This window comes from Hordeum vulgare, chromosome 5H, assembly GCF_904849725.1.
Source record: "Hordeum vulgare subsp. vulgare chromosome 5H, MorexV3_pseudomolecules_assembly, whole genome shotgun sequence".
Classification (NCBI taxonomy): domain Eukaryota; kingdom Viridiplantae; phylum Streptophyta; class Magnoliopsida; order Poales; family Poaceae; genus Hordeum; species Hordeum vulgare.
The window spans coordinates 40,104,104-40,121,441 of NC_058522.1; positions in this window are offsets into that span (position 1 = coordinate 40,104,104).

Consider the following 17,338-nt stretch of genomic DNA (forward strand, 5'->3'; position numbering starts at 1 on the left):
GCAAGGGATGGAGAAGACCATTCCCGAGTTGTACTCGATGCTCAAGTCTGCAGAAGTCGAAATCAAGAAAGAGCATCAAGTGTTGATGGTCAACAAGACCACTAGTTTCAAGAAGGGCAAGGGTAAGAAAAACTTCAAGAAAGACGGCAAAGCCGTTGTCGCGCCCGGTAAGCCAGATGGCGGGAAGAAGAAAAAGAATGGACCCAAGCCTGAGACTAAGTGCTTCTATTGCAAGGGATAAGTGTCACTGGAAGCGGAATTGCCCCAAATACTTAGCGGACAAGAAGGCCGGCAATGTTAAAGGTATATGTGATATACATGTTATTGATGTGTACCTTACCAGCGCTCGTAGTAGCTCCTGGGTATTTGATATCGGTGTTGTTGCTCACATTTGCAACTCAAAGCAGGAACTACGGAATAAGCGGAGACTGGCCAAGGACGAGGTGACGATGTGCGTCGGGAATGGCTCCAAGGTCGATGTGATCGCCGTCGGCACGCTACCTCTACATCTACCGTCGGGATTAGTTTTAAACCTTAATAATTGTTATTTAGTACCAACTTTGAGCATGAATATTGTATCAGGGTCTTGCTTAATGCGAGACGGCTACTCATTTAAGTCATAGAATAATGGTTGTTCTATTTATATGAGTGATATGTTTTATGGTCATGCTCCACTTGTGAATGGTTTATTCTTGATGAATCTCGATCATGATGTTACGCATATTCATAGTGTGAGTACCAAAAGATGTAAAGTTGATAATGATAGTCCCACATACTTGTGGCACTGCCGCCTTGGTCATATCAGCGTTAAGCGCATGAAGAAGCTCCATACTGATGGACTATTAGAGTCTCTTGACTTTGAATCATTTGACACATGCGAACCGTGCCTCATGGGCAAGATGACTAAGACTCCATTCTCAGGAATAATGGAGAGAGCAACCGACTTATTGGAAATAATACATACTCATGTGTGTGGTCCAATGAACGTTGAAGCTCGCGGTGGCTATCGTTATGTTCTCACTCTCACCGATGATTTGGCTAGGTATGGGTATATTTACTTGATGAAGCACAAATCTAAGACATTTGAAAAGTTCAAGGAATTTCAGAGTGAGGTCGAGAATCAACGTGACAGAAAAATTAAGTGTGTGCGATCTGATCGTGGAGGAGAATATTTGAGTCACGAGTTTGGCACACACCTAACGAAAGTGTGGAATTGTTTCACAACTGACGCCGCCTGGCACACCGCAACGCAATGGAGTGTGTGAACGTCGTAATCGTACTTTATTAGATATGGTACGATCTATGATGTCTCTTACCGACTTACCGCTATCATTTTGGGGATACGCATTAGAAACTGCAGCATTCACTTTAAATAGGGCACCGTCTAAATCCATTGAGACGACACCGTATGAACTATGGTTTGGCAAGAAACCTAAGTTGCCGTTTCTTAAAGTTTGGGGCTGCGATGCTTATGTGAAGAAACTTCAACCAGAAAAGCTCGAAACCAAAGCGGAGAAATGCTTATTCATAGGATACCCTAAGGAAACTATTGGGTATACCTTCTATCTTAGATCCGAAGGTAAAACCTTTGTTGCCAAGAACGGATCCTTTCTAGAGAAAGAGTTTCTCTCGAAAGAAGTAAGTGGGAGGAAGGTAGAACTTGATGAGGTAATTACACCCCCTCTCGAACAGGATAGTAGCGCAGCACGGGAAGTTGTTCCTGTGGCGCCTACACCAACTGATGAGGAAGTTAATGATAATGATCATGAAGCTTCGGATCAAGTTACTACTGAACCTCGAAGGTCCACAAGGGTACGCTCCGTACCAGAGTGGTACGGCAACCCTGTAATGGAAATCATGTTGTTAGACAACGGTGAACCTTCGAACTATGAAGAAGCGATGGCGGGCCCGGATTCCAACAAATGGCTTGAAGCTATGAAATCCGAGATAGGATCCATGTATGAGAACAAAGTATGGACTTTGGTGGACTTGCCCGATGACCGGCGAGCCATAGAAAATAAATGGATCTTCAAGACGAAGACTGATGCAAATGGTAATGTAACCGTTTACAAAGCTCGACTTGTCGCAAAGGGTTTTCGACAAATTCAAGGGATTGACTACGAAGAGACTTTCTCTCCCGTAGCGAAGCTGAAATCAGTCTGAATCATGTTATCAATTGCAGCCTTTTATGATTATGAAATTTGGCAAATGGACGTCAAAACAGCGTTCCTTAACGGGAACCTTAAGCAAGAGTTGTATATGATGCAACCAGAAGGTTTTGTCGACCCTAAGGGTCCTAACAAAGTGTGCAAGCTCCAGCGCTCCGTCTATGGGCTGGTGCAAGCATCTCGGAGTTGGAACATTCGCTTTAATGAGGTGATTAAAGAGTTTGGGTTCATACAGGTTTACGGAGAAGCCTGTCTGTACAAGAAAGTGAGTGGGAGCTCTGTAGCTTTCCTCATACTACATGTAGATGACATATTATGGATGGGGAATGATATAGAGATGTTGGAGAGCATAAAGGCCTATTTGAACAAGATTTTTTCAATGAAGGACCTGGGAGAAGCTGCATACATATTAGGCATCAAGATCTATAGAGATAGATCGAGACGCCTCATAGGTCTTTTGCAAAGTACATACCTTGACAAGATATTGAAGAAGTTCAATATGGAAAACTCAAAGAAAGGGTTCTTGACAGTTTTGCAAGGTATGAGATTGAGTAAGACTCAGTCGCCGACCACGGCAGCAGATAGGGAGAAGATGAGTTCTGTCCCCTACGCTTCAGCCATAGGCTCTCTTATGTATGCCATGTTGTGTACCAGACCTGATATAAACCTTGCCATAAGTTTGGTAGGGAGGTACCAAAGTGATCCCGGTATGGAACACTGGACAACGGTCAAGATTATCCTTAAGTACCTGAAAAGGACTAAGGAAATGTTTCTCGTTCATGGAGGTGACTAAGAGCTCGTCGTAAAGGGTTACGTCGATGCTAGCTTCGACACAAATCCGGATAACTCTAAGTCAAGACCGGATACGTATATGTTTTGAATGGTGGGGCAGTGAGGTGGTGCAGCCGCAAGCAAGATGTCGTGGCAGCATCTACATGTGAAGCGGAGTACATAGCTCCTTCAGAAGCAGTTCATGAAGGAATTTGGATGAAGGAGCTCATCACCGACCTTGGAGTGGTTCCAAGCTCGTCGGATCCAATGACACTCTTCTGTGATAACACTGGGGCAATTGCCATAGCCAAGGAGCCCAGGTTTCACCGGAAGACGAAGCACATCAAACGCCGCTACAACTCCATCCAGGACCATGTCCAGAGTGGAGTAATAGAGATTTGTAAAGTACACACGGATCTGAATGTCGCAGACCCGTTAACTAAACCTCTTCGACGAGCAAAACATGATCAACACCATAATGCTATGCGTGTTCGATACATCACAATGTAACTAGATTATTGACTCTAGTGCAAGTGGGAGACTGTTGGAAATATGCCCTAGAGGCAATAATAAAATGGTTATCATCATATTTCCTTGTTCATGATAATCGTCTATTTTTCATGCTATAATTGTGTTAACAGGAAACAGTAATACATGTGTGAATAAATAGATCACAATGTGTCCCTAGCAAGCCTCTAGTTGGCTAGCTCGTTAGTCAATAGATGATCATGGTTTCCTGGTCATGGGCATTAGATGTCATTGATAACGGGATCACATCATTGGGAGAATGATGTGATGGACAAGACCCAATCCTAAGCGTAGCACTAGATCGTATTGTTCGTATACTAAAGCTTTTCTAATGTCAAGTGTCTTTTCCTTTGACCGTGAGATTGTGCAACTCCCGGATACCATAGGAGTGCTTTGGGTGTATCAAACGTCACAACGTAACTGGGTGACTATAAAGGTGCACTACAGGTACCTCTGAAAGTGTTTGTTGGTTTGGTACAAATCAAGATCGGGATTTGTCACTCCGTCTGACGGAGAGGTATCTCTGGGCCCACTCGGTAGAACATCATCATGAGCTCAATGTGACTAAGGAGTTAGTCACACGATGATGTGCTACGGAACGAGCAACGAGATTGAACAAGGTATAGGTATACCGACGATTGAATCTCGGGCAAGTTCTATACCGACAGACAAAGGGAATTGTATACGGGATTGATTGAATCCTTGACATCGTGGTTCATCCGATGAGATCATCGTGGAGCAAGTGGGAGCCACCATGGGTATCCAGACCCCACTGATGGTTATTGGCCGGAGAGGTGTCTCGGTCATGTCTACCTGTCTCTCGAACCCGTAGGGTTTACAAACTTAAGGTTCGATGACGCTAGGGTTATAGGGAATTGTTACACGAGGTTATCGAAAGTTGTTCGGAGTCCCGGAGGAGATCCCGGACATCACTAGGAGCTCCGGAATGGTCCGGAGGTAAAGATTGATATATAGGACGGATGGTTTCGGACACCGGAAGTGTTTCGGGCGTCACTGGTAACGTACGGGGACCACCGGGACCACCGGAGGTGGCCCCGGGGGTCCACCGGAAGGGGCAACGACCCCGGGAGGCTAGATGGGCCAAGTGCGGGAGGGAACCAGCCCCTAGGTGTGCTGGTGCGCCCCCCACACTCAGCCCAAGGCGCGGGAGGTGGAGAGGGGGGGGAAACCCTAGGCGCTGGTGGGCCTAAGGCTCACCTAGGGGTGCGCCACCCCTGCCCTGGCCGCCGCACCTCCCATCTGGGGGGCTGCCGCACCACCTAGGGTGGGAACCCTAGGGGTGACACCCCCCTCCTCTCCTCCTATATATAGTGGGCACTTTTGGGCTTTTGGAGACACAATTTTCCCCCTCCCTTGGCGCAGCCCTGCTCTTCTTTCTCCTCCTCTCTGCCAGTGCTTGGCGAAGCCCTGCCGGGAGACCTCGTCTCTCCATCGACACCACACCGTCGTGCTGCTGGAGATCTTCCCCAACCTCTCCCTCCTCCTTGCTGGATCAAGGTGCGGGAGACATCACCGGGCTGCACGTGTGTTGAACGCGGAGGTGTCGTAGTTCGGCACTAGATCGGAATCACACCGTGATCTGAATCGCTGCGAGTACGACTCCATCAACCGCGTTCTAGTAACGCTTCCGCTTAGCGATCTTCAAAGATATGAAGATGCACTCACCCCTCTCTCATTGCTGGTCTCTCCATAGGAAGATCTGAATATGGCGTAGGAAAATTTTGAATTTATTCTACGTTCCCCAATAGTACCGCCCCCGGAGCGGTAGTAATTTTTTACTACCGCTCCAGGAGCGGTACTACCGCTCCGTCGGACTGTTTTTTGAATACTTTTTTGCCTCAGCATGGCTGGTGAACCTACCGAGCGGTAGTACCGCTCCATGAGCGGTAGTACCGCTCTGTGCGGGCTGTGAGGCTTAACGGTTGGATTTTTCCCCACCTATAAAAGGGGGTCTTCTTCCCCATTGAACCTCATATTTTTAGCTTGTCTTCTTCTCCCATTGTTGACCTTCTTGGAGCTTGCTAACTCTTAATCCATCCAATGATTCTTGCTAGTTCTTGAGGGAAAAGAGAGAGGAGATCTAGATCCACATTTCCACCAGTCACTTTCTCCTCTAAGTGAGGGGAACCCCTTGGGTCTAGATCTTGTACTTCTTCGTGTTCTTTTTCGTTCTTCCTCTCATTTTCCTCCCTAGCATTAGTTGCTTTGGTGGGATTTGGGAGAGAAGGATTTGGTCACTCTGTGTGCCCTTGCCATTGCGTTAGTTGCATCGGTTTGAGTTCTCCACAGTGATACGTGGAAGTGAAGTTTGAGAAGCTTATTACCTTTGGTACTTAGTACCCTAGATATTGTTCTTCGTGGATGCTTTGGCGTTATAGAAGATTGGTGGTGTCTCGGAGCTCAATCATTGTGGTGTAAAGCTCCGGACAAGCGTCGGGGTCTCCAATTAGGTTGTGGATATTGCCCCGAGCAATTTGTACGAGTATCGGTGACCGCCCCCAAGGTTTGCTATTTGTACGGGTTCGGTGACTGCCCTCAAGGGTCCCTTAGTGGAATAATGGCATCTTGCATTGTGCGAGAGCATGAGGAGATTACGGTGGCCTTAGTGGCATCTTGGGGACCATTGTGCCTCCACACCGCTCCAACGGAGATTAGCATCCGCAAGGGTGTGAACTTCGGGATACATCATCGTCTTCGTGTGCCTCGGTTATCTCTTACCCGAACCGTTTACTTATGCACTTTACTTTGTGATAGCCATATTGTTTATTGTCATATATCTTGCTATCACTTAGTTGTTTATCTTGCTTAGCATAAGTTGTTGGTGCACATAGGTGAGCCTAGTTGTTGTAGGTTTTGTGCTTGACAAATTAAACGTTAGTTTTATCCCGCATTTGTTCAAGCCTAAACCGTAATTATTTTAAAGCGCCTAGTCACCCCCCCTCTAGGCGACATCCACGTCCTTTCAATTGGTATCAGAGCTAGGTCTCTCTTTATTAGGTTTAACCACCTAGAGAGTAAGGATGTCGACTAGGGGTTTAGGATTCACTCACACTCTTAGTTTCGATGGCAGAAATTTTGATGTTTGGATAATTCACATGCTTAATAACTTTCGGGTCTTGGATCCAAATTTAGAGAGAATTGTAGATATGGGTTTTTCTCCTCCAAAGAATTCTCAAAATATATCTTTAGAGGATGAGAAAAACTCTTATCTCAATGCTCAAGCTTCTAATGTGCTTTTTGATGCTTTGAGCAATGTAGTTATATTTCAACTCATGCCATTCCGGGATGCTCATGAGTTGTGGACAAAGCTTCAAGATAAATATGGTATGTCCAAGATTTGTGCGAATGATTGTTCTCCCTCCACCTCCGGTCGTGTGGTCTTCTCAACTTCATCTACTTCACCTACATGTGGATTGCCACAAGGTAATGATATGGTGAGTAGTGGTGATCATTGCAACGATGATAGTGGGTTTATTGTTGATGATCCTTCATCACTATATTATTGCAATGCTTCATCTTTGGGCATTAACACTTCGAGCACTCTAAATGTTTTACATGCTTGTGTTGATAGTGCTTGCATATCATGTAAAAACTGCTTGACTAAATCTCATGATGATATGCTTCCTATATCTTGTTGCCATGATAAAAATGTATATATTTCCTCGAGTTGTTGTGCTAACTGTTGGAAATATGCCCTAGAGGCAATAATAAAACGGTTATTATCATATTTCCTTGTTCATGATAATCGTCTATCGTTCATGCTATAATTGTATTAACAGGAAACAGTAATACATGTGTGAATGAATAGATCACAATGTGTCCCTAGCAAGCCTCTAGTTGGCTAGCTCGTTAGTCAATAGATGATCATGGTTTCCTGATCATGGGCATTAGATGTCATTGATAACGGGATCACATCATTGGGAGAATGATGTGATGGACAAGACCCAATCCTAAGCCTAGCACTAGATCGTATTGTTCGTATGCTAAAGCTTTTCTAATGTCAAGTATCTTTTCCTTCGATAGTGAGATTGTGCAACTCCCGGATACCGTAGGAGTGCTTTGGGTGTATCAAACGTCACAACGTAACTGGGTGACTATAAAGGTGCACTACGGGTACCTCCGAAAGTGTCTGTTGGGTTGGTACGAATCGAGATCGGGATTTGTCACTCCGTGTGACGGAGAGGTATCTATGGGCCCACTCGGTAGAACATCATCATGAGCTCAATGTGACTAAGGAGTTAGTCACACGATGACGTGCTACGGAACGAGTAAAGAGACTTACCAGTAACGAGATTGAACAAGGCATAGGTATACCGACGATCGAATCTCGGGCAAGTTCTATACCGACAGACAAAGGGAATCGTATACGGGATTGATTGAATCCTTGACATCGTGGTTCATCCGATGAGATCATCGTGGAGCTAGTGGGAGCCACCATGGGTATCCAGACCCCGCTGATGTTTATTGGCCAGAGAGGTGTCTCGGTCATGTCTGCCTGTCTCCCGAACCCGTAGGGTCTACACACTTAAGGTTCGATGACGCTAGGGTTATAGGGAATTGTTGTACGAGGTTACCGAAAGTTGTTCGGAGTCCCGTATGAGATCCCGGACGTCACGAGGAGCTCTGGAATGGTCCGGAGGTAAAGATTGATATATAGGACGGATGGTTTTGGACACCGGAAGTGTTTCGGGCGTCACCGGTAACGTACCGGGACCACCGGGACAACCGGAGGTGGTCCCGGGGGACCACCGAAGGGGGGCAACGACCCCGGGAGGCTAGATGGGCTAAGTGGGGAAGGGAACCAGCCCCTAAGTGGGCTGGTGCGCCCCCCACCCAGCCCATGCGCACCAGAGAAAGGGGGGAAGGGGGAACCCTAGCATAGGTGGGCCTAAGGCCCACCAGAGGGGTGCGCCACCCCTCCTCCTTGCCCTGGCCGCCGCCCCTCTCCCATCTGGGGCTGCCGCACCCCTTGGGGGTGGGAACCCTAAGGGCTGTGCCCCCTCCCTCTCCCCCTATATATAGATGAGGGTTCGGGGCTGTTTGACACACGGTTTCATCTCTCTCTCGGCGCAGCCCTGCTCCTCTCCCTCCTCCTCTCTGCCGGCGCTTGGCGAAGCCCTGCCGGGAGACCTCGTCTGTCCACCGACACCACACCGTCGTGTTGCTGGACTTCTTCCCCAACCTCTCCCTCCTCCTTGCTGGATCAAGGTGCGGGAGACGTCACCGGGCTGCACGTGTGTTGAACGCGGAGGTGCCGTTGTTCGGCACTAGATCGGAATCGCTGCGAGTACGACTCCATCAACCGCGTTCTAGCAACGCTTCCGCTCAGCGATCTTCAAAGGTAAGAAGATGCTCTTACCCCTCTCTCGTTGCTGGTCTCTCCATAGGAAGATCTAAACATGCGTAGGAATTTTTTTGAATTTATGCTACGTTACCCAACAGTGGCATCCGAGCCACGTTTTCTATGCGTAGATTCTATGCACGAGTAGAACACAAAAGTTGTGGGCGATGGTTTGTCAATTTGCTTGCCGTTACTAGTCTTATTCTTTTCCGGCGGTATTGTGGGATGAAGCGGCCCGGACCGACCTTACACGTACGCTTACGTGAGACTGGTTCCACCGACAGACATGCACATCATGCATAAAGGTGGCTAGCGGGTGTCTGTCTCTCCTACTCTAGTCGGATTGGATTTGATGAAAAGGGTCCTTATGAAGGGTACATAGCTTTGTCATATCATCGTTGTGGCTGTCACGTAGGTAAGAAGGCGTTCTTGCTAGAAACCCAAATCAGCCACGTAAAACTTGCAACAACAATTAGAGGACGTCTAACTTGTTTTTGCAGGGTTTTGACATGTGATGTGATATGGCCAAAGTTGTGATGTTGCATGTATGATGTATGAGATGATCATGTTATTGTAATAGGTTTCACGACTTGCATGTCGATGAGTATGACAACCGCAGGAGCCATAGGAGTTGTCTTAATTTATTGTATGAGATGCAACGCCATGTGCTTACTACTTTTACTTCAATGCTAACGGTTAGCCATAGTAGTAGTGATAGTAGTAGTTGGCGTAACGACTTCACGGAGACACGATGATGGAGATCATGGTGTCACGCCGGTGACGATGATGATCATGCGATGCCTGAAGATGGAGATCGAAAGAGCAAAGATGATAATGGCCATATCATGTCACTATATGATTGCATTGTGATGTTTATCATGTTTTACATCTTATTGCTTAAAACGACGGTAGCATAATAAGATTATCCCTCTTAAAATTTCGAGAACATATTCCCCTAAGTGTGCACCGTTGCGAAGGTTCGTTGTCTCGAAGCACCACGTGATGATCGGGTGTGATAGATTCTAACGTTCGCATACAACGGGTGTAAGCCAGATTTACACACGCGAAACACCTAGGTTGACTCGACGAGCTTAGCATGTACATACATGACCTCGAATACAAGAGAACGAAAGGTCGAACATGAGTCGTATGGTTGAATACGATCAGCATGAAGTTGCTCACAATGGTGACTAGTCCGTCTCACGTGATGATCGGACACGGGTTAGTCAACATGGATCATGTATCACTTAGATGACTAGAGGGATGTCGATTTAAGTGGGAGTTCATACTTAATTTGATTAAATGAACTTAATTGTCATGAACTTAGTCTAAAAGTTGTCTTTATAAATATTGTAGATGTCCAACGTCAACCTCAACTTCAACGCATTCCTAGAGAAAAACAAGCTGAAAGATGATGGTAGCAACTATGCGGACTGGGTTCGCAACCTGAAGCTCATCCTTGAAGCAGCTAAAAAGGCTTATGTCCTTAATGCGCCGCTAGGTGACCCTCCCGCTCCCGCAGCAGCCCAGGACATTCTAAACGTCTGGCAAGCGCGGAGTGATGACTACTCTCTGGTCAGGTGTGGCATGTTATACAGTTTAGAAACGGGGCTCCAAAGGCATTTTGAGCAACACGGGGCATATGAGATGTTGCAGGAGCTGAAGCTAGTTTTTCAAGCTCATGCCCGTGTCGAGAGATATGAAGTCTCCGACAAGTTCTTCAGTTGTAAGATGGAGGAGAACAGTTCTGTCAGTGAACATATACTCAAAATGTCTGGGTTACACGGTCGTCTGACTTCACTTGGAGTCGAACTTTCGGATGATGCTATCATTGACAGAATCCTCCAGTCTCTCCCACCAAGCTACAAAGGCTTTGTGCTTAACTACAACATGCAAGGGATGGAGAAGACCATTCCTGAGTTGTACTCGATGCTCAAGTCTGCAGAAGTAGAAATCAAGAAAGAGCATCAAGTTTTGATGGTCAACAAGACCACTAGTTTCAAGAAAGGCAGGGGTAAGAAGAACTTCAAGAAAGACGGCAAAACTGTTGCCGCGCCCGGTAAGCCAGATGCCGGGAAGAAGAAAAAGAACGGACCCAAGCCTGAGACTGAGTGCTTCTATTGCAAGGGAAAGGGTCACTGGAAGCGGAACTGCCCCAAATACTTAGCGGACAAGAAGGTCGGCAACGTTAAAGGTATATGTGATATACATGTTATTGATGTGTACCTTACCAGCGCTCGTACTAGCTCCTGGGTATTTGATACCGGTGTTGTTGCTCACATTTGCAACTCAAAGCAGGAACTGCGGAATAAGCGGAGACTGGCCAAGGACGAGGTGACGATGCGCATCGGGAATGGTTCAAAGGTCGATGTGATCGCCGTCGGCACGCTACCTCTACATCTACCGTCGGGATTAGTTTTAAACCTTAATAATTGTTATTTAGTACCAGCTTTAAGCATGAACATTGTATCAGGGTCTTGCTTAATGCGAGACGGCTACTCATTTGAGTCAGAGAATAATGGTTGTTCTATTTATATGAGTGATATGTTTTATGGTCATGCTCCGCTGGTGAATGGTTTATTCTTGATGAATCTCGATCGTGATGTTACACATATTCATAGTGTGAGTACCAAAAGATGCAAAGTTGATAATGATAGTCCCACATACTTGTGGCACTGCCGCCTTGGTCATATCGGCGTTAAGCGCATGAAGAAGCTCCATACTGATGGACTATTAGAGTCTCTTGACTTTGAATCATTTGACACATGCGAACCGTGCCTCATGGGCAAGATGACTAAGACTCCATTCTCAGGAATAATGGAGAGAGCAACCGACTTATTGGAAATAATACATACTGATGTGTGTGGTCCAATGAACGTTGAAGCTCGCGGTGGTTATCGTTATGTTCTCACTCTCACCGATGATTTGAGTAGGTATGGGTATATCTACTTGATGAAGCACAAATCTGAGACGTTTGAAAAGTTCAAGGAATTTCAGAGTGAGGTTGAGAATCAACGTGACAGAAAAATTAAATGTCTACGATCTGATCGTGGAGGAGAATATTTGAGTCATGAGTTTGGCACACACCTAAGGAAGTGTGGAATCGTTTCACAACTTACGCCGCCTGGCACACCGCAGCGCAACGGAGTGTCTGAACGTCGTAATCGCTCTTTATTAGATATGGTACGATCTATGATGTCTCTCACCGACTTACCGCTATCTGTTTGGGGATACGCATTAGAAACTGCAGCATTCACTTTAAATAGGGCACCGTCTAAATCCGTTGAGACGACCCCGTATGAACTATGGTTTGGCAAGAAACCTAAGTTGTCGTTTCTTAAAGTTTGGGGCTGCGATGCTTATGTGAAGAAACTTCAACCAGAAAAGCTCGAACCCAAAGCGGAGAAATGCGTATTCATAGGATACCCTAAGGAAACTATTGGGTATGCCTTCTATCTTAGATCCGAAGGTAAAACCTTTGTTGCCAAGAACGGATCCTTTCTAGAGAAAGAGTTTCTCTCGAAAGAAGTAAGTGGGAGGAAGGTAGAACTTGATGAGGTAATTACACCCCCTCTCGAACAGGAAAGTAGCGCAGCGCAGGAAGTTGTTCCTGTGGCACCTACACCGACTGAAGAGGAAGTTAATGATGATAATCATGAAGCTTTGGATCAAGTTACTACTGAACTGCGAAGGTCAACAAGGGTACGCTCCGCACCAGAGTGGTACGGTAACCCTGTGATGGAAATCATGTTGTTAGACAACGATGAACCTTCGAACTATGAAGAAGCAATGGCGGGCCCGGATTCCAACAAATGGCTTGAGGCCATGAAATCCGAGATAGGATCCATGTATGAGAACAAAGTATGGACTTTGGTGGACTTTCCCGATGACCGGCGAGCCATAGAAAATAAATGGATCTTCAAGAAGAAGACTGATGCAAACGGTAATGTAACCGTTTACAAATCTCGACTTGTCGCAAAGGGTTTTCGACAAATTCAAGGAGTTGACTACGAAGAGACTTTCTCTCCCGTAGCGAAGCTGAAATCAGTCCGAATCATGTTAGCAATTGCCGCCTTTTATGACTATGAAATTTGGCAAATGGACGTCAAAACAGCGTTCCTTAACGGGAACCTTAAGGAAGAGTTGTATATGATGCAACCAGAAGGTTTTGTCGACCCTAAGGGTGCTAACAAAGTGTGCAAGCTCCAGCGCTCCATCTATGGGCTGGTGCAAGCATCTCGGAGTTGGAACATTCGCTTTAATGAGGTGATTAAAGCGTTTGGGTTCATACAGGTTTACGGAGAAGCCTGTCTGTACAAGAAAGTGAGTGGGAGCTTTCTAGCTTTCCTCGTACTATATGTGGATGAAATATTATTGATGGGGAATGATATAGAGATGTTGGAGAGCATAAAGGCCTATTTGAACAAGAGTTTTTCAATGAAGGACCTTGGAGAAGCTGCATACATATTAGGCATCAAGATCTATAGAGATAGATCGAGACGCCTCATAGGTCTTTCGCAAAGTACATACCTTGACAAGATATTGAATAAGTTCAATATGGAAAACTCAAAGAAAGGGTTCTTGCCAGTTTTGCAAGGTATGAGATTGAGTAAGACTCAGTCGCCGACCACGGCAGCAGATAGAGAGAAGATGAGTTCTGTCCCCTACGCTTCAGCCGTGGGCTCTCTAATGTATGCCATGCTGTGTACCAGACCTGATATAAACCTTGCCATAAACTTGGTAGGGAGGTACCAAAGTAATCCCGGTGCGGAACACTGGACAGCGGTCAAGAATATCCTTAAGTACCTGAAAAGGACTAAGGAAATGTTTCTCGTTTATGGTGGTGACGAAGAGCTCGTCGTAAAGGGTTACGTCAACGCTAGCTTCGACACATATCCGGATGACTCTAAGTCACAGACCGGATACGTGTATGTGTTGAATGGTGGGGCAGTGAGCTGGTGCAGCAGCAAGCAAGAAGTCGTGGCAGCATCTACATGTGAAGCGGAGTACATAGCTGCTTCAGAAGCGGCTCATGAAGGAATTTGGATGAAGGAGCTCATCACCGACCTTGGAGTGGTTCCAAGCGCGTCGGGTCCTATGACACTCTTCTGTGATAACACTGGAGCCATTGCCATAGCCAAGGAGCCCAGGTTTCACCGGAAGACGAAGCACATCAAGCGCCGCTACAACTCCATCCAGGACCATGTCCAGAGTGGAGTGATAGATATTTGTAAAGTACACACGGATCTGAATATTGCAGACCCGTTGACTAAACCTCTTCCACGAGCAAAACATGATCAACACCATAATGCTATGGGTGTTCGATACATCACAATGTAATTAGATTATTGACTCTAGTGCAAGTGGGAGACTGTTGGAAATATGCCCTAGAGGCAATAATAAAACGGTTATTATCATATTTCCTTGTTCATGATAATCGTCTATCGTTCATGCTATAATTGTATTAACAGGAAACAGTAATACATGTGTGAATGAATAGATCACAATGTGTCCCTAGCAAGCCTCTAGTTGGCTAGCTCGTTAGTCAATAGATGATCATGGTTTCCTGATCATGGGCATTAGATGACATTGATAACGGGATCACATCATTGGGAGAATGATGTGATGGACAAGACCCAATCCTAAGCCTAGCACTAGATCGTATTGTTCGTATGCTAAAGCTTTTCTAATGTCAAGTATCTTTTCCTTCGATAGTGAGATTGTGCAACTCCCGGATACCGTAGGAGTGCTTTGGGTGTATCAAACGTCACAACGTAACTGGGTGACTATAAAGGTGCACTACGGGTACCTCCGAAAGTGTCTGTTGGGTTGGTACGAATCGAGATCGGGATTTGTCACTCCGTGTGACGGAGAGGTATCTCTGGGCCCACTCGGTAGAACATCATCATGAGCTCAATGTGACTAAGGAGTTAGTCACACGATGACGTGCTACGGAACGAGTAAGGAGACTTACCAGTAACGAGATTGAACAAGGTATAGGTATACCGACGAGCGAATCTCGGGCAAGTTCTATACCGACAGACAAAGGGAATCGTATACGGGATTGATTGAATCCTTGACATCATGGTTCATCCGATGAGATCATCATGGAGCTAGTGGGAGCCACCATGGGTATCCAGACCCCGCTGATGGTTATTGGCCAGAGAGGTATCTCGGTCATATGTGCCTGTCTCCCGAACCCGTAGGGTCTACACACTTAAGGTTCAATGACGCTAGGGTTATAGGGAATTGTTGTACGAGGTTACCGAAAGTTTTTCGGAGTCCCGGATGAGATCCCGGACGTCACGAGGAGCTCCGGAATGGTCCGGAGGTAAAGATTGATATATAGGACGGATGGTTTTGGACACCGGAAGTGTTTCGGGCGTCACCGGTAACGTACCGGGACCACCGGGACCACCGAAGGGGGGCAACGACCCCGGGAGACTAGATGGGCTAAGTGGGGAAGGGAACCAGCCCCTAAGTGAGCTGGTGCACCCTCCACCCAGCCCATGCGCACCAGAGAAAGGGGGGAAGGGGGGAACCCTAGCATAGGTGGGCCTAAGGCCCACCAGAGGGGTGCGCCACCCCTCCTCCCTGCCTTGGCCGCCGCCCCTCTCCCATCTGGGGCTGCCGCACCCCTTGGGGGTGGGAACCCTAAGGGCTGCGCCCCCTCCCTCTCCCCCTATATATAGATGAGGGTTCGGGGCTGTTTGACACACGGTTTCATCTCTCTCTCGGCGCAACCCTGCTCCTCTCCCTCCTCCTCTCTGCCGGCGCTTGGCGAAGCCCTGCCGAGAGACCTCGTCTCTCCACCGACACCACGCCGTCGTGTTGCTGGACTTCTTCCCCAACCTCTCCCTCCTCCTTGCTGGATTAAGGTACGGGAGACGTCACCGGGCTGCACGTGTGTTGAACGCGGAGGTGCCGTTGTTCGGCACTAGATCGGAATCGTTGCGAGTACGACTCCATCAACCGCGTTCTAGCAACGCTTCCGCTTAGTGATCTTCAAAGGTACGAAGATGCTCTTACCCCTCTCTCGTTGCTGGTCTCTCCATAGGACGATCTGAACATGCGTAGGAATTTTTTTGAATTTATGCTACGTTACCCAACACTAACAATGTAGAGGAAATTCATCACTCTATGGAACAAGATGTGGCCTTGAATGATGCTTCAAGGGATCCTACATCATCATCTATTGTGACTCACTTTTGCCTTATGGCTAAGGCTTCAAAGGTATCTCCTACTTTGAATCCCAATATATCTCATGATGATGATGTTGATGATAATGGAAATGAGAATAATGATGAAGAGAGTGATAATATTGCATCCTTAAAAGTTAAGGGTGAAATGATTTTTAAATCTCTTTATAAGAATAAACTTGCTTGTTCCAACTTCTTGGAAATCATGTCTATTGCCACTGAGGGCTAGAAGAACATTGAGGAGTTGGAAGCTCATCTCGAGGAGCATGAGGCCACCATTGAGACAATGGAAGGTCATGAGCATGAATACGCTAACGAGATCGCGGAGCTATCTCAAGCTCTTGAAAATGAACAAACCACCAAGGAATCTCTTGAGGAAACCTTTGCTATAGAATTATCTATATTAAAGGAATCCCAGGATAGAGCTCTCGAGGTGGCTAATGATTTTAGAACTAAAAACGATAAGCTTGAAGTTGCACATGCTAAACTCGTTGAGGACTATGAGGACCTCAAAAATGGCTCAAAGGATATTAAGAGTCCGCTCATCGAACTCATCGAGTCTCATGCTCAACTTGAAGCTTCATATGCTAAAGATCTTGCCAAGTTCCCTTCTCCTCTTATTGTTAATAATGATGCTTGTGCTACTAATTCTACTTCTTGTGAAGCATCCATTTTAAAGGAGAATGTTGAGCTAAGGGCTCAACTCGAGTTGCTATCTAGCAATTATGGGAAATTGGAAGAAAGTCATGTAATGCTCACAAGCTCTCATGATGATCTTCTAGTATCCCATAATGTGCTAAAATTAGCTCATGAGGCTATTACTACCAAGGTAACATCGAGTGAGCCTCATGTGGACATTAGCATTACTTCTAGTCAAAAAGCTATATTGCCATGTGCTAGTCCTCGTAATTCATCTACTCACAATGTTGCTACATCTTTTGATGAATTACTTTCCATGACTTGTTGCTCTAACAATGAAGCTTATACTTCCTCTAGTACGTGTGTTGATACTAACCATGTAGAGGAAATCAAAGAGCTCAAGGCCCAAGTCCCTTCCTTGAAGAAATACTTGGAAAAGAGTCATGAAGGAATGTCCACACTCAACAATGTCTTGTGTGGGCAAAAATCCCCAAATGACAAATATGGACTTGGATTCAACTCCAACAAGAAGAATAAGTCCAAAAGCTTCAAGAAGAAGGGCCAAGAAAAAGACAAGAATTCGGCCAAGATTATTTGCTTCAAGTGCAAAATTGAAGCGCACCATGTTAGATCTTGCCCACTAAAGAAGAAGCCCCAAAGTCACAAGCAAC